Source organism: Prionailurus viverrinus, chromosome C1, assembly GCF_022837055.1.
Source record: "Prionailurus viverrinus isolate Anna chromosome C1, UM_Priviv_1.0, whole genome shotgun sequence".
Classification (NCBI taxonomy): domain Eukaryota; kingdom Metazoa; phylum Chordata; class Mammalia; order Carnivora; family Felidae; genus Prionailurus; species Prionailurus viverrinus.
The window spans coordinates 182,021,407-182,044,049 of NC_062568.1; the positions used below are offsets into that span (position 1 = coordinate 182,021,407).

Genomic DNA, 22,643 nt, shown 5'->3' on the forward strand with positions numbered 1-22,643 from the left:
CACTGACTCTTGCGGGCAGTTCACATCTTCCTCTGCTTCACCCTCTCCCGGCTCTGTGAACGTGGCACAACATCCAGTCTTGACAGGTGCTCCGCTGAACTTGTCAAGGTCACACGGCTCAGAAGTGGAGGGACCACGTGCGTCTGACAGGAGGGCACCACTGACATCCGTGGGAGGCGGCAGAGGGGAGGGACAGCCTGCTGTGCCAGCACAGCCACAGCCCTGTCTTGTCAATCTCCATCGCCTGAGGCCAGTTGGACACTGGTGAGCCAGGAGGTGGTGGCCACGGGGGACCCCCGCCTAGCAGAGCTGCTTGGTGCTTTCTGCCCCCGGAGAAGATGAGGGAAGGGTGCTGGCGAGGGGGGCAGAGAGACTGTCATGGTGAGCAGGGGATCAGCTCTAGCCTGTAAGACAGGAGACCTGGAGCAGCTCCGGACTCTGTTGCTGGTGCTCTGTGACCCCTGAGGCAGACCATCTTGGGGCCATGGTTCCCCGCATTACTCAAGGATGGAACATTCATTGCCCTGCCTGCTTCGTGTGCTAATGTCACCTTGCCATCATTAGCATCAACCCGACCATCTACCTAAAACGTCAATCGGTGGCAGGTGCCCACCGTCCCCTTACCCTGCTGGATTTTTCTTTATAACATTACCTGCCCTGACATTCTATCATTCTCCTCTTCGCTTATCTGTGATCGCCTTTCTCTGCCATGAGACTGTAAACCCCATGACGGTGGGAACTGGAGTTCACTGAGGGCTGTGTCTTCAGCCCCTGAACAGCGCCCGGCCCATACGAGCACAGAGCACATCGGTGAATAAATGAATGAAAAAATGAATGGATGAAGGAATTCACCCACATGACTAGTGTGGCGTGTCCTCGTGCTCCTGCAGCCCCGTCCCTGCCTCCTTCTGGCGGTTGTCACAAGGCACTGGGATTGCTTGTGTGCCATCTGTCTCCCCACACACTGTGAGATCCCTGAGGCTGAGCACGGAGCCTAGCCTGGAGAAGGTGCTCGATAAGCATTTGTCAAAGCCACGAGTCAAAGCACTTGGCCACCCTGAGCCTCAGTTTCCCCACTTGTGTACCACGAGTGTGGTCACCCCAGAAGCTCTGTAAGCACCCTCCCGCTGTGACACTCTGGTATTTGTAACCTGTTGGCCGGCTTTTCTGCACCTGCTCCTTGATGTGTTTGCTGCCCGGTGCTTGTCCTGACCGTCTGGGGCTGCTCACTGGCCAGAGCCTGCCTTCCCCTTGAGCAATTAGAACCTCAGAATAGCCCCATTGTTTAGAATCAGGTGCCTGGACCCTGTATTTATCTCCAGCGTGCTGAGTGTGCCCGAGTCCCTGCCAGCCACATGCTGGGCATCATTGGGACCGCTCGGGCTTCTCAGCCCCGAGAGGCCATGTCTCTGGCTGCGGTGCAGAAGGCAGCCAGCGCCAGGGGGAACAGGAACCAGTAAGGAAAGGCATGGAAGGGAGCCAGTCTTCACTGAGGCCTGGGCACTTGACATGGATGCTTCATGTGTGTCCTCATGAAGGCCACACAAGATTGGTGTCATTAGTCCCATTTCACAGCCCAGGGGTTGGGGGTCGAAGGAGGCTACCCTTCACCCGGAATTGCCTCCAGTTCGTAGAATTTAGAAGGGACAGACCTGGGATCTGAACACAGGACTGTCAAACTTTGTCAGCTTCCCCTGGACGGTGGGTATGATGGTCAGCTGCCTTCAGCCCTTGAAGCTGTCGCCCGTGACTCCCAGTGAGCAAGTGAAGGACGGAACTAGCCTCGTAGACCCTGTCATGGGGTCTATGTTTGCAAATAACCAGGCTTGATTTCTGGCTTCTTGTCCCACCCTCCCCACCCCCTGCCCGTTCTTCCAGAGCCATTAAATCTCACGTCCTCCCTGAGGGACCCGGCATAAGCCTGGAGAGCTACAGAGTAAGAGAGGCCAGGGAGTTGAACCAACCACGCCCTCAGAGCAGAGTGGTACCCAAGGCCAGCCCAGACAGTGGCGGTGGGAGGAATCCAGCCCAGGCCTGCAGCAAAGTCTGGAGAAACAGAGTCCAGACAAGTAGCTGACATAGGACTATCAGGGGGGCATCCCGGCACTGCCACTGATCAGACAAGTGACCTTTGGCAAGCTGGCCTTCGGCTCCCTTATCTGTAAAATGGGAGTAGTGATCGTCACTGCCTGACATAGTTCTCTTTGGGGATTTGCTCAAGGGGAGTTCATGTACAATCCTCACCCAGCAAGAAGCACCTGCTTCATAAGCCACCATTGGCCACCATCATATCACCACCGTGCTGCACAGTCCCAGCCCTGGGGACTTGGGAGCGGGGTGTGGGGCTACAGCTGGGCACTGGACCAGGACTGAGGAATAAGGCGGGTGCCGGGCCTTGGGGACAGAGCAGTGACACAGCTTCCAGAAACAGGCACAATATTAGAGCAGGCAAGTCTGAGCGATCAGGTGATGCTGATGATTATAAGATGGAGGGTTGGTCCGAGAACAAGTGGTAGGACTGAGCCTGCAAGGGGACCCAGCTGTTGGAAGAGGAGAGATGAGGGAGGGGAGAGCCAGACCCTCCCTGGGGGCTTAAGGTTAGCATCATTCTGAGTGATTAGGAAACATGAATTTACAATTTCACATGTTCAGCCTATTGAAGCAGAACCATAGAATGTCAGAGCTGTGTGACCTTGGAGATGATGTGGACTTCCCAGGGTCGTCGCAGGGTAAGAACATGTCCCTGCTCAGCACCGTGCTTCTCTTTCCCTTTTGGTCACATGAGAGCGGTACCTTAGATGGCTTTTAGGATCTTTCCAGCCCCTAACGTGACCCATAGGGGGTCTTTCTAGGGCTTGTTCAGCATCAGGAAAGGGGTAATGGACACTCTGAAGAGGCAGTGTGCAGGCGTGGATGCAACAGGAAGAACCTGACCCCCCCCCCCCCCCCCCCCCCGTCTAATGCATGAAGAATGAGATGGAGGGAGGAGCGTTGGTCCAGCTGCCGTCCCTTTAGTCTCAAGCAAGGCTGTCTGTCTGAGGCACTAGAGTCACTTGCATACCTTGGGACTCAAATTGCCATAAGCTGGAAATCTTGCCGGGGCTCTCCCAGCTTCTGATGGAGATTGCTTCCTGACCTAGGCCTGCTAGCCCCTGACTGCCCCACTCCGCTCCAGGCACTGTCCCTCCGATGCACCTGTCCAACATCTGAGCCACAGAGGCCAGAAGCTCATCCGTGCCCGGGGCTGGCAGGGGCTGGAATTGGCCTGGTTGCCTTGAACTGTGCATCTGGCGTTCCCACGGGTGGTGGCAGTTGAGGGGGTGGGGCCATGTGTCTGCTGAGCTATAGCCTCCCTCAAACCCTGCTGTGTCAGTGACTGCATCCCTGGGTTTACTTCTGGGTTCTGCCTCTGTTTCTCTGCCGTAGACTCTAATTCTCTACGAGGGTCAGAGCTGCACATGAACTGCAGACCCTGAGACCCTGACTGGCTATTACAATTCCACCCAGACCCCACTTTGGGCTAGACTCTGCTTCCCATGACCGTCAGGCTGCTGGCCGGGTTCTTGTCCTAAACAAGGCAGACATCCAGGAAATGGCCCTGCCCTTCTCTTCGCTTTAGAGATTACCACCGCTAGCTGGGACACGGAAGCTGCCTGTGTCCCACCTGTGAATGGCCTGCTTGGCTCCATCACAGACTTCCTCCGCCTTCTGGATGCTCCCTTCTCCAGGCTTATTCCTGCCATTGGCCCTTGGTGCTGCAGTCCCAGCCTGCTACTGGGGCACACATTCCCATGTGTGGGAATTCCCAGCACTGGCTGGGTAGTAGGATGCTTTGGGCAGCAAATAACAGAAATGTAACAAGTGGCCTAAGCAATGAGGATTTATTAGCTCCAGAGGCTTGGAGATAGAGGCAGTTCCAAACTGAGTAACCCAGCAGCCCAATAATGTCAAGGGTACAAGTCCTTTCCAACTTTCCCACGCTCTGCCAACCTCACCACCAAACTGCATCATCTCATCCAAGGTCATAGGACGGTTTCAGGGGCCATTTGCACACATGGTGGTAGATGGTGCAGAAGAGGAACATCTTCCCCAAAATCTCTCTCTCTCTCTCTCTCTCTCTCTCTCTCTCTCTCTCTCAGTCTCCCTCTTTTTTTTTTTCTTTAGCAAGGAACCCCTTTCCTAGAAATGCTGAGAAGGATTCCCTTAGCTGTAAAATGGGAGTAATAGGTCCCATTAGCAAGAACTGAATCACATGCCCATGTCTGACCAGTCACTTGCAAATGGAATCAAACTACCTTTACGGCCTTGGATTAATCATGGTTTACCCCCTGGGGCTGGGGAAGGTGGGGCCCAATAAAAGCAGGTCTCCACCAACAAAGAAGAAACAGGGGAAGCTCCTGGGTAGCTCCCAGTATTTAACTTGAACTTTTCCTGTTTGGATTTGGTGCCATTTTGACTTCTTCCTCTTTGTACCCATTAGGGCTCTTTGGTGTAAGCAACAGAAGCTGACTTTAGACAACATAAGCAAAAGGGATTAAGTTGGAAGGATAATGAGAAACTCCAAGAATTGATGGGAAAGCTGGATAACAAGACTCAGAAAGGACTCAGGGCTCCTCAGGGGAGCAAAAAAAACCCAAATTGGTGGCCGTCTTGCCAAGGCCACAGAGATGGAAGTTTCCAGAACCTAAAAGCGAGCATCCAAGTATCTAGCTCTGCTTCATGCCCTCCCCTGGGCTGCAAGGGAGCCTTGGTTTACTGTCCCCCAAGACCAGGACCCCCAAATGAAATCAGGGTGCTATTACAGAAGCGGGGAGAAGGGATGCCACAGCAAATGCCCACCACAGGAGTTCATGATGCCTGGCATGACGGTGTGGTACATGTCCCTCACATCAGGGCAAAGGATGCACATTCACAACTGCATGGGGACAGCTGCTCAGAGGAGGAGCCACATGAGCCCTCTGTCAGGTCCCCACAAAGGTGGTCCCCCTCTGATATCACCCTGACAGGTAGATGATTCTGTCAAATCCTCCTAGAGGCTTCCTGAGCCACTTACCTGGGCAATGGCCCTACCTGGCTTTTCCCAGCTGCTCTAGAAATTCTATCCGTGTGTCTTCAATTCACCAATTACAGGAAACCGGTGATAGCCCCAGAACATTCCAGAGCCTTTCTTTAAGAGTGTGTGAATCAAGGGGCACCTGAGTGGCTCAGTTGGTTGAGTGTCTTACTCTTGATTTTGGCTCAGATCATGATCTCAGGGTTGTGGGATTGAACCTCTGCACTGGGCATGGAGTTTGCTTAAGATTGTCTCTCCATCTGCCCCTCTCCCCTGATCACATGCTCGCTCGCTCTCTTCTCTCCCTCTCTCTCTCTTCTCTCTCTCCGAGAAGACTGCATGAATCAAAGGTCAATTCCCAGTCTTACCATCCCCTTGCCATGGCAGGTTTTGGAGTTGGCCAAGTGTATTGCTGCAAAGAGCACACCATTATTGAGCACCTACTGTGGGACAGGTCAGGCACTAAGCACTTAGCATGCACTATCTCATTTAACCCTTATATGGCTGTCGTTTTCCTTTTCTTACACATGAGGAAACTGAGGTTTGGAAAGAAGTATGACTTTGCCATGGGCATAGCCAATAAGTAACACAGTGGAATTCAAATAGGATCCAGAGCTCCTGTCTCCGTCACTTCACTACAGTGTTCCACACCCCACTGCCAACAGGCTTCTTTTCTTCCTTCTTGGAATAGGAATGGGATGTGACCTTGGTTCACATGTGTGTCCTCTAGGCTTATTTACCCACCAGAGAGCCTCTTCACCTTAGGCTTCAGCCTACCTGTCAGAGCCTTTGAATTGAGCCAGAACTGCCATCCTGGAGAGGTCAAGTCCTTCCTTACCTCACCCAGGGCCCTCCATGGAAGCACAATCATGAGTCCCACTTTCTTATCTTCACAATGAAGCCTTGTCTTTTCCCTCATAGTTGTATCTCTAGAGGACATGGCTCTACCTTCTGTGGGTGCAGAGCATCCTTTAGGCTGCTCTTGCCCGTGCCTTCGACCTGGAGAAGACCAGGGACTCTCCAGGTCCCCAGAGGGATGGGCCAATGGAGCAGTTTGCCAGCTGGACTCCAAAAAGTCCCAGGGGCTCTGCCTCTTCAGGGGTGGTACCACTCAGCTTCTACCAGAACACCCCATCTTTCTCTGTTTCTTGTCGTGGCCTTCAACGTAAGTTGAAAATTCATGGGTCCATTGGAGACACTGATACTTTTTCTGCCAAGATTCCATGTGATTTGCCACGAATAAAAAACTCCTAAATCACCGTGGCCACCAGGAGAATTGCCCCTACAGAACCATAGCTTAATGTTCTCTCTTGGGCATCATTGGAGGGCCGATAACCAGGAATAGCCATATATGCAGGAAACAGTTAAGCATATCGGTAAAAAATAGAGAAAGTTGTCCATTGTTTTGCTCGACTCTCTTGAAACAAAGACCCTGGTGACCAAGCCCTCTCAGAAAGAGGAGAGTTTGACCTTCCTTGTTCCCTGGCATCTTCCTACTATTGACAATAGAACCCCCTTTGATTTTACTCTTTGCCTTGGCTGCTAGGATGTCCAGAGCTAAGCTATTCAACTAGGCATCTCTGTTTGTTTGTTTGTTTGTTTGTTTTTTAAATTTATTTTTGAGAGAGAGACAGAGCACGAGCAGGGGAGGGGCAGAGAGAGAGGGAGACATGGAATCCAAAGCAGGCTCCAGGCTCGGAGCTGTCAGCCCAGAGCCCGACACGGGGCTTGAACCCATGAGCCATGAGATGATGCATAACCTGAGCCACAGTCGGACGCTTAATTGACTGAGCCACCCAGGTGCCCCTAGGCATCTCTCTTTTTAAAACATGTGTATTTCACTTTATATAATACCTGTGCATTTCTTAAGAATTAGAAAGTAAAAACTAGTACAAGCAAGCAAAAAAAAAAAAAATCTTACTCATCGTGTTAATATTTTCATCTCTTTCTTTCTATTTTTCATGTTTTATGTTCCGTCTAGGTACAGTTTCATGCAATTTCATTTGCATGGGGTTTTTTTTTTCTATTTACATAGGTGAAGTCATCCAATCTATAAAACTTTGTAGCTTGCTTTTCTAAACCTCATATCACATTCTTAAAGGATGCATCATATTCCACCAAGTAGGTCAGAGGTCAGCAAACTTGTTCTGTAAAGGACCAGAGAGTAAATATTTTAGGGTTTTGAGCCACCCTGTTTTTGTCCCCACTGTTCATTCTGCAGCTGTTGCACAAAGGCAGCCAGAGACATTGTGTATGTGAGTGGGTGTGGTTGTGTTCCAATAAAACTTTATTTACAAAAACAGGCTGCTGGTGGGATTTGCCCTGCAGGCTGTAGCTTGCAAGCTCCTAATATTGATGTGCTCTCATTTCCACAGACCTGTTAGCCATTTTCATGTGTTGGCACTTAGATTTGCTTCCAGTATTCAGCACTTCGGTATTATAAATGAGGCTGCATGGTATTTGCATAGAATTTTTTCCCTTAGACTACATTCCTGAAAACTGGGATGACTCTGCCCCAAAGTATGGATATTTGTGAGGCAGAGCTCTTGGTGAAAGCTGTGAAATTGCTTCCCAAAACACTCTGACGACTTCCACTACCAGCAGCGATGTGAAAGCGCCATTTCCCCAAACCCTGTGCGCATCGGGCATTGTCCTTGAAGACACTTACATCCAGCCCGCCCTGCCCCTTTACATCCAGACTCTGCTTTCATCTGATGTTTGAGCCTTATGCTACACTTTTATTCTTTAATCTTCCTCGTGTCCTTTTTTTTTTTTTTTTTTTTGAAGTGGGCAAGATGTAAGCAACCAGGGGTCAAGTCCAGGGGTGGGGGCACCAGGGAGGCACAAAGTCCTGAAGGTTCAGGGTGGGTGGCACTGGCCAGGAGGGCTGATGGCCGTCCTTCTCTGCCGGATGAGCGACTTTGAGGAGCGGAACTTCCAGAGTCTGTGGGCCAGGTGGGAGTTGGATAAAGGAAACGTGGCGGGAAGAGAAAAGACTGGATTTGCGGGTCAGATGATTCAGGCTTCCATCAGGCTCCATGTTTGTGAGTGGGGGCAGGTTCATTGCCTCTCTGAATTGCTCATCTGTAAGGGGGACAAGGCAGTCAACTGCACAGGATTGTCATGAGGATCCCGCGTGATCTTTAATAACGAAACTTCACGTAGTGCCTGGCATGTAGGAAGGACTTCATGTGCCTTTGTTAAGTGGAATTGACTTGAATGTTAGGGTCCTAGGAGTGATGGGAAATAGATCATATGGATATCTTTTAAAATCAGAGCAAGAGTATGGCTGCAGTGCATACTGCATGGTGGGCCTTCAAAATGTAACGGATGGATGGAGGGATGGAGGGATGGAGGGATGGAACTTTGAAGCCGAACAGCTTCAGCTTTGTCACTTGTTAGTTACATGATCCTGGACAAAGTACCTCCCTTTCTAGGCCTCTGCTTCCTTCTCTGGAGGATGGGTTTAATAAATAAGGATATTTATGGAGTGCTCACAGATGAGGAGGCTGAGCTATGGGGTGGCTCATTGCTTCAGGGTCTCACAACGGCTACCTGGGGAGACCAAGAACCCGCCCACAGGCTATTGTGAAGGTGAAAGAGACAAGGAATGGGAAGTCTCTGACTCGGTAAATGTTAGTTCCTCTCCCTAAGCAGGTTGGGCTGCCAGCCTCAGGGTCTTGGCTGAGGAAACGGAGCACAGGGGTTTGCAGCCCCCGCAGGGACAGGGACTGCCTCAGAGGCAGCTGCACGCCGGCTGCGAGTTGCTTGCACTGGCACTTAGGAGGAACTCTCCAAAGGGGTTCTCTAGAGACCACCCTTCCCGGGGGGCTGCTTCCCAAGCAGCTGTCTCGCCTCCACAGGGCCCAGTCTGCGCTGGGGCCAAATGGAGAATATGCCTTTTCGCAGCAACATTTTGGCCTCGAGAGCGGCGCCCAGGCTGCTGTCACAAGGCGTGTCCCTAGCGGAGGCATCCAGAACCCACATGAGGGAGAGTGTGGTGGAAGGAACACCTGGCACAGGACAGTCCATAGGATGGGCTCCATCACACTGAGGGCTGCTGACCGCACTGGGCTCATTGTCACTGTCACTATGGACTGGGCCCAGGGACAGGAGGCTTTACCTCCTCCATATGACATTTAATCCTTTCAGGGGAGTGGGGTGTGAGTATCCCCATTTTATGGATAAGGAAACTGAAGCAGGTACATGGAGGTAAGCACACAACTGGTGAGTGACAGAATGACAAATGAGGACTTGAATTTAATTATCTGACTCAAGAGCCCATGTTCTTAATCACCAGTCATATTTACCATCCTTCATTGGACATGAAATCTCTTGGTTTTAAATTTTTTTTTTTAACGTTTGTTTATTTTTGAGACAGAGAGAGAGCATGAACAGGGGAGGGGCAGAGAGAGAGGGAGACACAGAATCTGAAACAGGCTCCAGGCTCTGAGCTGTCAGCACAGAGCCCGACGCGGGGCTCGAAGTCACAGACCGTGAGATCATGACCTGAGCTGAAGTCGGACGCTTAACCGACCGAGCCACCCAGGCGCCCCGAAACCTCTTGGTTTTAATTTTTTTTTCAACGTTTATTTATTTTTGGGACAGAGAGAGACAGAGCATGAACGGGCGAGGGGCAGAGAGAGAGGGAGACACAGAATCGGAAACAGGCTCCAGGCTCTGAGCCATCAGCCCAGAGCCTGACTCGGGGCTCGAACTCCCGGACCGCGAGATCGTGACCTGGCTGAAGTCGGACGCTTAACCGACTGCGCCACCCAGGCGCCCCAACCGAAACCTCTTGGTTTTAGAAGAGCCTTCAAGTCCTAGAATAGCCGATCTCCTTCCTGCTGGATTTGGCTATGACCCAGGAACTGGAGGACTCTAGATTCCTTGAGGCCAGAGCTCCAGCTACTCTTTGGACTTGCTCAGTCCATACTTGAATTGACTTATTTCCGGGGAGTATGTCATCCATTCAATGATCCCACAGATGGTTATTGGTGATCTTGTGCATGCTAGGCCTTGTTCTAGGTACAGGGATGCATCGTGAATAAGAATTATAATTAACCCTTACTATGTAGCAGGTACTATTCTAGATGCTGCACATAGATTAGCCCATTTATTACTCATAACACCCCCATAGATAGCTATTATCCTTTCTTTATAGATGATGAAATTGAAGCACAGAGAGATTAAGTAATTTGTCCAAGATTCCACAGCCAATAAGTGTCAGAGCCAAGATTTGAGCCCTGGCAGTCTGGGGTCAGCCTCAATATGTTTAAAAAAAAGTTTTTTTTTTTCAACGTTTATTTATTTTTGGGACAGAGAGAGACAGAGCATGAATGGGGGAGGGGCAGAGAGAGAGGGAGACACAGAATCGGAAACAGGCTCCAGGCTCTGAGCCATCAGCCCAGAGCCCGACTCGGGGCTCGAACTCACGGACCGCGAGATTGTGACCTGGCTGAAGTCGGACGCTTAACCGACTGCGCCACCCAGGCGCCCCCAGCCTCAATATGTTTAACTGCCCCACACTGTTGTGGCTCTCATAGTTCCTGCCTTCGGAGAACTTACAGTCTTTCTTTTCTAATAGGCATGTTGAAACAGCACCAAAACAATTTAATTCCAGTTTGTTTGTTGAGAAGTGAACTGGGCAGTGAGAATAATGATCCTGGATTTATAAAGTACTTGACATCACAGGGCCATTGGGAAGGAGTCATGGTCACAAACGGGTCCTTCTCCCACTTCCCACCATGGCCTTGACTGCTGTGTGCCCTTTGGCAAGTCTTGTCACCCCTCTGAGCCTCCATTTCCTTATTTACAAAATGTCTTGTCGATACCTAGTCTAGCTGCCTCTAAGCTCTTTTGTGGAGACTGAATGACATGGCAGGTGTAAACAAAATTTCACAATAGAAAAAAAAGAAAAGCACTGGGCAGGGATTTGTTATTGATCAAAGTGAAAATTTGGTGAGTTTGATGAATGAATGAATGAATGAATGTATGTTCCTAGCAGGCCTACAGCTTGGCTTGGGTAACAAATGGCTCTCTTGAGGAGATCTGTTGAAGTTCTTCAGGATTCCATCAGGGCTCTGTCCTTGGCCATGTTCCATGCTCCTGTCCCTTGAGTTATTTTGCATCTGATTTTGTGAGCTTCCAAGACTGTTTTAGCAAACACTTATTAACGTCTGTTGGGAGACGGGCCTTGTGCTAGACTCTGTGGGGAGACTGAGATGGATTTGGAATGGTCGCTGCCCTCAGGCACTCACAAGCTAGGAAGAGAAATGAAGATCCTGTTTACTACTACTAATACCATAAACACCACAAACAACACTGACCAGCATTTATCAAGCATTTAGCTGATGCCAGATATTGTGTTGAGCTTTTATATACATTATTTCCTTTAATCATTACAACAGTTCCACGGATTACTAAAACTGTCCCATTTTACATACAAGGAAACAGAGAGTCAGATAGTAACTTACCCAAGTTCACACAACTCTGAAGTTACAGAGCTGGACATGAACCTGAGAAGGAAGATGTAGATAAAAGTAATTCTATTTTAAGGTAGAAACTACTGTGTATCCTACTAGAGGGGGTAAGGAGAAGCCTTTTAGCACTCAGAAAGAGACAGGAAGCAGGATGATGGTGGTGGTGATGATGGTGTTGATGGTCCTCCTGCTGTTGATGGTAGTGATGACGATATTTATGAGGATGATGGTGATGGTGTTGCTGCTGCTCCTGTTGACAGTAATGATGACGATATTTATGATGATGATGGTGATGATGATGATGGTCCTGCTGTTGATGGTAATGATGACAATATTTATGAGGATGATGGTAATAATGGCGATGGTCCTGCTGTTGACGTGTTGACGATAATGATGATGATATTTATGATGATGATGGTGATGGTGATGGTGATGGTGATGGCGCTGCTATTGACAGTAACGATGACAATATTTATGATGATGATGGTGATGATGGCGATGGTCCTGCTGTTGATGGTAACGATGACGATATTTATGATGATGATGGTGATAACGGCGATGGTCCTGCTGTTGATGGTAATGATGACGATATTTATGATGATGATGGTGATGATGGCGATGGTGCTGCTGTTGACGGTAATGATGATGATATTTATGATGATGATGGTGATGGTGATGGTGATGGTGCTGCTATTGACAGTAACGATGACGATATTTATGATGATGATGGTGATAACGGCGATGGTCCTGCTGTTGACGGTAATGATGACGATATTTATGATGATGATGGTGATGGTGATGGTGTTGCTGCTGCTGTTGACAGTAATGATGACGATATTTATGATGATGATGATGATGGCGATGGTGCTGCTGTTGACAGTACTGATGATGATATTTATGATGATGATGGTGATGGTGTTGCTGCTGCTGTTGACAGTAACGATGACTATATTTATGATGATGATGGTGATAATGGCGATGGTCCTGCTGTTGACGGTAATGATGATGATATTTATGATGATGATGGTGATGGTGATGGTGATGGTGCTGCTATTGACAGTAACGATGACAATATTTATGATGATGATGGTGATGATGGCGATGGTCCTGCTGTTGATGGTAACGATGACGATATTTATGATGATGATGGTGATAACGGCGATGGTCCTGCTGTTGACGGTAATGATGACGATATTTATGATGATGATGGTGTTGATGGTGATGGTGATAGTGATGGTGCTGTTGTTGATGATAACAATGATAATATTTATGATGATGACGGTGGTGGTGATGATGGTGTTGATGGTCCTCCTGCTGTTGACGGTAATGACGAGGATATTTATGATGATGATGGTGATGATGATGGTGCTGCTGTCGACGGTCATGATGATGTTATTTATGATGATGATGGTGGTGGTGGTGATGGGAGTATGGGGATGAGGATGATGGCAATGATGGTGATAGTCCTCCGGTGCCCAGTTGTTAAGCTTCTGCTTTATGCCAGGTCATTTCATCCTCATAACAACTTTGTGACATCAGGGTCATCATCTCTGTGTTAATCATGAGGACTCTGAGCTGGCAAAAGGCTGAGGGCTTGCCTGTGAGCAGACATCCACTCTGGGCCGGACTCAAACCTGAGCACGTCTCACTGCAGAGCCACCACTCATCCCTGTACCAGGGTCCCTAACCTGTGGGCCATGGGGCCAGCCATCGCAGAGACGCTTCATAAATACCTATTGAATGAATATTGACTGAGTGGATTCCCAGGGGGTCAATGCCTTAAGCCCAGAAGGCATAAATAACATGTCTTGAATGAGTATGTGTAACCATTATTTAAATATACGTGGTAGTGCTGTGATTACTAAAATACAAGTTAATTGTAAAGCATTACGTTCATTGTGCCTTTTGCATTATTCTTTATTTTCCCAATGAAAAGATACTAAGCGCATAGTTACGAGGAGTTTGGAGAGATGTTTTTGCAGAGAAACGATCCTGGTGCGGAAAGTGGTAGGTACACTGCAGGGCACGTGTAAAATGCTGTGCCTGGTGTCTGGCCCAGAGATAACTCAGGGGAGGGAGGAGACCCACCAGGATGGGGATTGGGAGCCCGTGGCGTTTGTTCTGCATCTGTAAGACCGGAGCTGTCATTCCCGGTGGCTTTCTCTCTGTAAGACCTGACACCAGCCTCTAATAGCTTTCCCAAATGGCTATCAACCGCTTGCATGAGTGAATGAATAACGAAAGAAAGAACGAGTGAATGTTGACGACCAGTGCTCAGGGAGCCCGTGAGGGGCTGTGCTCCCCAAGGAGTACTTGACAGTAAGAGTTTCCCAGCCTGAGATTCGGCTGCTGACTGGGCTTGCAGCTCTGAGAGTGGGGTTGGGAGGCCGGGGTTGCCTCTCTGGGGGGGCCTGATCTTAACCCCATGACGCCTGTGTTGGAGAAGTGGTGATGTCTGGAGCCATTCTCAGCAGAACTGCGCTCACCATTTTTGGATGCATTTTTCAAACCGAAGTGTAAGCTGACAGATGGCGATGCAATAATATTCTCACTTTCTCTACTTCCTACAGGCCTCCCTCCAACACAGTCCTTCAGGCTCTCAGAAATCTCTGACACATCTCAACCATGAGACCATGGCTGACTTTGGGCAGGTAAGCCCCCTCCATCTCTCCCCTGCCTGACCCCCCCCCCCCACCCCAGGACACAGAGAAATTTCAGCACAGCCCAAAGACCACTAGCTGTGCTTGTGGCCAGGAGGTAGGTGGGAGTGACTTCAGCCTTGGCAGGAGAATGGAGCCCCACACTCTGGGGAGACTTAAGGAAAAAGCTACCGAATGTCCAGAGTCCTGCAGCTAGCATTTCTGCAAATGGCAGCATATGGCGATGGGAATGTATCCTGGGATGAAAGCCAGGGAACTGGTCCTGACCCCAGGTCTGCCTTTACTGCTCAGAAAAATCTCAAGTGAGAACCTCCCTTGCTGCGTCTCTGTTTCTCTGTCTGAAAAATGAGGGAATGAGACCCAGTGAACTGGGTAGGACAGAAGCCAGCTGTTCCAGGCTCCAGCCAAGGCCATGGAATGGTGGAGAAAGGCAGTGGAAACGCCACCACAGCTGTCCACCCCTTCCCCGTTTGATCGCTCTATGGAACTCACATCTGCAGAGAGCCTGCACTGGGTTGTGTGTGTGCTGTGTGTGTGCACGTGTGTATTTGGGGGCAGGACCTACGCCTCTTCTAGCAACCTCTGATTGAACTCCAACTCAGACATGGACGGTCGCTAGCCCCATACCTGCCCCCTCATGGCTGGGCGGAACACCACGGTCACTACAGGTTGCCCAGATGGGAAGGGCAGAGTCTGCTCACGCACTGAGAGCATGCCTGCAGCAGAATGTGGGCGTGAAGACCAAGCCGGGTGAGGGGTAGCCAGGATGGAAGGCCACATTGACCTGACAGTGAGGCTCTTATTAGAACTGGAGTGAGTACAAGGCCAAAGCTCACGGGCGGATCTGCAAGGCAGTGGGGGATGGCTGCCTAGGAAACAGGGCCTAGTGATGAGCGATGCATGTCAATGCCCTCAGGAAGTTTCCCGTCCAAAGCAGGAGATGTGTGCCAGTAGCTACATTACAGGAAACCTGTGAAGGCAGGAGGGTTCTCTTCTGGGTTTGGTTGTGGGGGTGGTTTAGGGAAGACCATTCATTTGAAGGTGACACTTGAACTGGGCTTTGAAGGATGAATAGAAGTTCACCAGGTTTAAAAAAAAAAAATGGAAGAAGGGCATTCTGGGCTGAGACAGTAAGTGCAAAGGTGGAGAGTGGCTGAGATGTCGACACAGGGCAGGAGGGGGTAGAAGCGAGGCCGGGAGAAGCGAACAGGCCTTTGAATGCCACGCTGAGGGGCTCGGATTGCACCCCGTAAGGTCCAGGCAGTCAGCTCCGCGGTGCCAGGAGAGGCCTCTGGGCCCCGGGCAGAGACTGAGATCTAAGAGGAGGTGCCCACTAAACCTGAACAACCTGAACAACGGGGCCCAGGACAGGACACCGCTTGCTGACGTGTCCGTGGCCCTCGGATCTCCCCACGCCGAGCATCCACAGGCAGTGCAGGCCCCCTGTGCTATGGTGGAGGCCTCTCTGGTAGAGGGCTGCTGGGCTTGCCATCAGAACCCCTTATTCCCCCGCCAGGTCCTCTTGTCCTCCTTCCCCCATCTCTGCAGACCAGGCCACCCCCCAAGACAGCACCCCTTTAAGGACCCAATGCCGTTGTCAAGGTGCTTTCCAGCCCTCTCCTGCCCTAGAGTTGTTTTCGGTGTGGCGGGCAATGCCACGCAATTTCGTACTTTTGCAGTTTCCTCTCTTGGCCGAACTCGGGATGCTCTGGTGTCCCTCATCTCATGAGAGAGCAGACAGAGCAGGTTCTGGGGCCCCGCAGCGCTGGGCTCCAACCCTGTGCCGTCACTCCCCTGAGGAGCAGGGTAACCAGTCTGGGCCTCAGGACCTTCATCGCCTCAGGTTTCTCCAGGACGTGACACCGGAGCGGGGGAAAGTCTGGCTCCCTGTCCGTCGTACAGCTGCCAGATCCGCCCCATGCTTCTCCACCAGCTCACATCCCTATGATGGAGCTGGGCTACCGACAGGCAGGGTAACCGAGGAGGACCTGTGAGTTTGGGGCTCAAAAGGTGGCATGAACAGTTAGCCCCTGTGCCGTAACAGGCAGGCAGGCCAATTCACTTGATTTTCCTTTGAAAAAGTTCCCTCAGCAGAACTTTCCTGACACCCCTTCCGTTCCAGGCCCTGGTGGACACTGGGAGTCCAGACAGGGATAAGATGGTCACTTCTGCAGAAGAGACATGCGAACAAATAAATTGCAGTGCACCGTAAGAGAGGAAAAGCACCGGGGAGGAGGGGCGTGTGGGCTGGCCCTGGAGGGATCGTGGGAGTCTCAGCTCCGGAGGATACGGGGAGGGAGGCAGGGTGTTCCGGGTAGAGGGACCAGCATGGGCAAAGCATGGCCATAGGAAGCATCTTGGTGTTGCGGGGCATTGGCGTTGGGGTTTGTGGCGACCTGCCCTGCAGGGGTCCCCACCACAGAGAGGCGTTCAAGGAAGCCTAGCACCCTGCCCCCTTGTCAGCTCGGGAGGGTCACATCCAGGGCCAGGCTCCACAGTCTAAGAAGAATAGCATTGGGGCACCTGGGTGGCTCAGTCAGTTGAGCATCCGACTTCGGCTCAGGCAGGTCGTGATCTCGCGGCTGGTGGGTTCGGGCCCTGCATCGGGCTCTGTGCTGACAGCTCAGAGCCTGGAACCTGCTTCGGATTCTGTGTCTCCTCTCCTCTCTGGGCCTCCCCCTCTCGTCCTCTCTCTCTCTCTCTCAAAAATAAATAAACATTAAGGAAAATTTTTAAGATAAGAATAGCCTCAAGAAGCTCCATGATGAGGCCTGATAAGCAACCTCTAGTGCCAGAGGCAGCGAGGAGCTTCTAAGGCTCCGGCTGAGGGCACACAGCCACCCACAGCTCTGAACTGGCCCTAGACACGTTGTTGCTGCGTTTGCGCTGGGAGCGGGGGTGGAGATGAGGGAAACTTGGTCCCTGCCCCTAGTGTAGACAGTGAGGCCCAGGCTCTCGTGTGCCGGTGCTGCAGAAGCTCTAAGGGGGGGGGCCATTTGAGGAGCTCTGGGACCGTAGAGAAGGGGAAGCCAGAGGGCATCCTGAGGAGGGAATCTTAGCCAGATGGTTATAATAAAAATAGTTCTAGAAATGAATGATTACTTAGCACTTACTACCCGTCAGGCACCGTCCTAAGGGTTTTGCGTGGATTGACGCTTCACTTGCACAAGTCCACAAAGCAGGCGCTCTTATCATCCTCCTGTATCGATGAGGATCCCCGATGCACAGACAGGCTGAGTAACTGTCCCAGGCATGCACATCTGAGAAGTAACCTAGCCAGGCTGAACCCAGGCGTTCTGGCCTCAGAGTGCCTGCTCGAATGACCTAGGGTAGCCTAAACACTAAGACCTCTCTAAGAACTTGAGCACCGGCAGGGTTGGGACTATACTTTGCTCTAGCCCATAGTAGGTACTCAGTAAAAACGTGTTCACGAACAAGAATGCACAAATGCATGGATGAAATGACCCTGAAAGAGTTGGGGCAGAAAATGGGGGTGGGGACAGGATGGGGACAGACACCGTAGACAGAGGCTGTGCAGCCAGAGCAAAGGCCTCAGATCCCCAGCTGGGGTTGCCTGCAGGCACTTCCAGGTCTGGAGCTGGACCAGACTGGATAAAAGAGAGTTTGAATGGCAGCCTCTCTGGCCAACCCTCCCTGTCCTGAAGGCCTGGCACCTTCCGCTGCAGCCCTCCCTCCCCACCCTGTCCCACATCAGGAAAGGGCAGGCACTGTGTTATTCATGTCCGCACACCACTCTTTGTCACCCATTCCGTCAAAGTCTCCTGGGGACTGATCTGGCAACAGGACCACAAGTCCCCAGAGGCAAGGGAGGCATGCACCACCCAAGAGGGGCCCAGGGAAGACAGTTCAAAAGTTGTTCCCATAAGAAATTGCTTTCTGACGGAGACTTCAAGGAGCAGGTGTTTTCAAAGACCTTCTCTTCAAGCTCTGTGGGCTATGGGTGAAAAACCAGGCTTGGGACCCTAGCTGGGTGCCCTTGGGTGATGAATTTGCTTCTCTGTACCTCAGTTTCCAGCTCCATAAAGTGGGAATAAAAGCAACTACAGAATTAAAGGGGGCAAGGTTTGGGGCAACTCCTGTACAAGACCAGATTCAGCGAAAGGTTGGGTTCTCGACTTCCTGCTTTGCTTCTGGGGCCTCAGTTTCCTCCCTGAAATGAAGGTTGGAAAACATTGATATTTAATACCAGCTAGCTTTGACATCTTAGGATTCAAAGTTGCCAATGCCAGTCAACCAGATACCTAAATATATTCACATACACACACACATATAGGCTACATGCCTTAGGGGTGTACATTGTAATCGTTTTTATAAATTTAAAATGTATATTAAATTACATTTAATATAAATGTATATTATATTAAATTACATTTAATATAAATGTATAACTTACAGTGTCTTGTATAGTGTTTCCTTCTTTTTTTATTAAAAAATTTTTTTAATGTTTATTTAGTTTTGAAGGAGAGAGAGAGAGAGAGACAGAGCATGAGCGGGGGAGGGGCAGAGAGAGAGGGAGGCACGGAATCCGAAGCAGGCTCCAGGCTCGGAGCTGTTCAGCAGAGAGCCCGATGCAGGGCTTGAACTCATGAGCTGTGAGATCATGACCTGGGCTGAAGTCGGACGCTTAACCGACTGAGTCACCCAGGTGCCCCTAAAAAATTTTTTTTAAATGTTTCTTTATTTTTGAGAGAGAGAGGGACACAGAGTGCAAGCGAGAGAGGGACAGAGAGAGAGAGAACCACAGAATCCGAAGCAGGCTCCAGGCTCTGAGCTGTCAGCACAGAGCCTGATGCAGGGCTCGAACCCGTAAACCCTGAGATCGTGACCTGAGCCGAAGTCAGACGCTTAACTGACTGAGCCACCCAGGCGCCCCTATAGTATTTTCTTCTGATTACAAGAGTAATGCATATTTATTGAGAGCATTTTGGAAAGTACGGGAAGATTCACCCACCATTCCATTCTCGGGGGAAGACCGAGATATAGCCTCTCAGGTATTTAGTGAATTCCTCTCCCACATTTTTTCTTTGCACATATCTTTTAAAGATCTGTTTGGGATTATACTCTGCCTTCTATTTTTTCACTCAAGCTGAGCTATGGGAGCAGGGCCCTGGGCAGGGCTGCTGTCCCCGCGCTGGGAGGAATCGGGGCCAGCTGCTTCCACAGCTGTTCTGCACAGGCTCCTGGGCTCCTGCCCTGGCGGCTGGCTGGAGGCATCTGACCCTCCGATGTTCTGTGTCGCTGGCGGCTGCACATTCTCCACTAATTTTAGCCTAGCCTCTCGGGCCTGCTGGCCTTGGGGCCCACACATAATGGACGCCTTGTGTAGACAGCTGCCGACGGTGCAGGAAGAAGCGTCCCACCTTAAAATGTTCCTCGTCACTGGCCAGTCCTCCGCTCTCAGAGAACAAGCCGGCTCCCTGTTCCTTCTCTCACCAGGAAGGGGCCATTGTTGATGTTCATGGCCCAGCAGCCTGGACCCGGCGGGCAGGTGATTGCTTCTGTGGACGGGGCCGTGTTTTTACAGGACAGGCTTTGGTTGGAGCTGGAACAGCTGAGAGACTTCCCGAGAAATTGCTGGGTGGTGGGTTTGCAGCAAGGCAGTGGGGTGTCCAAAATGTCCCTCGGTGTGTGTGTGGAGCCGCCTGGAGCCCCACCGCGATGCTTTACCTCTGTCGAGCACGTACGAATGTACAGTGTCCTCTGACATCCCAATTTCTCCTGGCGACGTGTGCATTGGTGACAGTGCTCCCCTGTTACAGGAAGGGAACTGAGGTTGAGAGGGGGAAGCAATTTGCTCCCGGTCACCCAGCAAGTCCGCGGCAGGGATGTGGGTCTCTCGCGCTCCAAGTCTGGGGCTCTTGCCTTTCATCGGCACCATCCAGGGGAGCCGTTCCACCGAGTCCGTACCCATCCGCTCTCTGTCTCTTATGTTTGGTGCTGTCTTTTCCAAACGAGGTCCTTGAATTGTCACCTTAAAAGTCAGAACCGTTCATTGAAAATAAATATAGCTCGCTGGCCTGTTTCTACAGCACAGATCTGAGCACGGAAGACTTTGACTTCAGAAGGCAGGAAGTCTCTCTTTGCCCATGTGCCGTAGCCTGACGTCCAGCCTCCGCACCTTGCTCCCTGCCGGACCCCGCAAGTGGGGGTTCCCGCAACACGTAGACATCTCTCTCGTGGCACCTAGGTAGGGCTGGGGATTTTTCCTCGTGATCTGCTTCCTGACCAGAATGGAGCTCCACGGGCAGGAGACCCGTGAGCTGCTCATCTGAATGTCCCTGGGGTCTGCTCCGGGCCAAAGTGTCAAGCCCAGTAAATGTATTGGCCCCCAACCCACCGTTCTTCATGAGAAACCGGATCTTTAATCCAGCCTTAGAGCGAAGCCAAGGCCTGCCCGGCAGCTGCCAGCCCAATAAGGAAGTGACTGCTTGGCTGGACTCCCGGGAGGGACCTGCTGGGCCAAGAAACCCCGACCCTGTGCAGGCTGGGCAGAAGAAAACGGGAGGGCGTCCCCAGGTTTGTGCTGGAGACCGAGCCCTGTCCCCATGCAAATCTTCCGCCTCCCCATCCCCCACTCCCCCATCCTCTGGTGACAATATAGCCTGGGTCATGTGTTCCCCAGCCCGGACAGTGGCTCTTTGACCAAGTATGATGCTCTTCAGGAACAATCCATGGGCATCACATGCTGCTCTGGGGGAAGAAAAGTACTCTAGTGACTATCTTGGTTTAGTCAGGGCAGGACCCATGCTCTCTGACTCCATGTGGGACTCCTGTCGGGGCCATGGCCCCACAGCCTCCCGAACTTGGGTGCTTTGGATGTGGTTATAGGAGAGGCAAGGCATTTAGAGTCCCACAGGCTCAGCTCCAGCCAGTCCTAAGTCCTGCCTCTCAGGGACAGGGGCGATGGGTTCCATCTCTCTGGACTTCAGTTTCTTTTCTGCAAAATGGAACTGGTGACAGCAGCCTTTCAGGGCTGTTATATCTTACAGGAAAGGGCTTTTCAAAAAGTGCAGCAGCATAGCTCGCACAGCATGACTGCCTGTGTTCCCTTTTCTGGAGGGCTCTCCAGGCCTCGAGAGCCTCCCTGAAAAGTGCCCAGGCTGCTGGGTGAGGGTTGGTCTCAGGGGGAGGTGCGGGGAGAGGTCGCACACGGCACATCCATCTAGCTGTGACCATTTCTCTGATTCTGACATGGTCTTCGGGGGTTGGCCAAAGACAAGGAGGAGGAGAAAAACTCCTCTTGTTTTCTGATGGAAGTCCGTGAGAAGTGAATTTTTGCGATGGAGTCATTTCACTTTCCTTTTGGCTTTCTAGAGAGATGCCTTTTGCTCATTTGTTCATTCATCCATTCATCCTACAAGTCTCTCCATGGCCTCGGCCACCTGTCAGATGGGTCAAGGGACGCCCTAACAGGACGTGCGGGGGCCCTGCCTTTAGAGAGCCCAGTATGGAACCAATACATGTAGTTCAGGGTGAGAAGTGACATAGGAAAGGCACAGTGTTGGGTGAGGGTGTGGTCATTTCCTGCCGGGCTGGTTGGAAAGAGGCACCAAAGTGAGCCTGTTAGAAAGCATAGAGGTGGCAGGCCCTAGTCTCCAAAGAAAGAAAAGCATAAACTACCCAAGAACAAACTTAAGAAGGTAATGTGAATTGGTCTATAAATTAAATAAAATCCCAACTTTTTTTCATAAAATTATTAGAAAGTAAAATAAACATGGGGGAAGAGCCTAGAAAAAGTCAGTTGTTGGTAAAAGAATACACGTTTGGCTCAATGGACGGAACAGAGAGTCCAGAAGTAGCCATAAGTGAGCACAGCACTCAGAATGAGAGTCGAAAAGGCAAAAGATTCCTCAGACGCTCTCAAGGCAACCAGCTAGCTGTTTGCAGAAGAAAAACAAAACAAAACAAAGCAAAACTGGATCCATACCTCAGTCCTGGTGCCAAAATAAATTTCTAGGTGGTAAAAAAAAAAATCATGAAGCCATAAAGATACTAGAAGAAAAACAACGAGGAATTTTTGTATCGTATCGAGTTGGAGACTGGGTCCTTAAGTGTAAAACAAATCCAGAAGTCGTGGTAGAATATAATTAAAGGCCCTGTGGGGAGAAACCACAATAATGAAGGCCAAAGGGTGATGCCAAACTAAGAAAAGTGTCTCAACATATGTCTGACGGGCGGAGCGTTACTAACACCAGTGTAGAAAGAGCTCGTAAATGAAGTGAAGACAAGTCGGTAGAAAAAGGGGCTGGCAACTTGTGAACAGACCGTTGGCTGGGCCCTTAGTAAGTACCGAATAAACGTTAGCTATTTTATTATTGCCAAGAAGGATGTTCCTCGTAGTATTGTTTATGATAGTGAATAATAGGAAACAACCACACTGGCCATCAGTAGGGAACCACTGGTTAATAACTGAACACATGCTCACAG

General features: G+C 50.7%; 1 protein-coding gene across 5 annotated transcripts in view; it reads left to right on the top strand.

Moving 5' to 3' along the window:
- HIVEP3 (HIVEP zinc finger 3) overlaps positions 1–22,643 on the top strand; it is a 475,566-nt gene that overhangs the window by 294,916 nt on the left and 158,007 nt on the right. For all 5 annotated transcript variants that reach the window (XM_047869023.1, XM_047869024.1, XM_047869022.1 and 2 more), the window contains exon 3: positions 14,106–14,186. The gene's annotated coding sequence lies outside the window, so the exon portion shown is untranslated. The remainder of the gene's footprint in view (positions 1–14,105; positions 14,187–22,643) is intronic.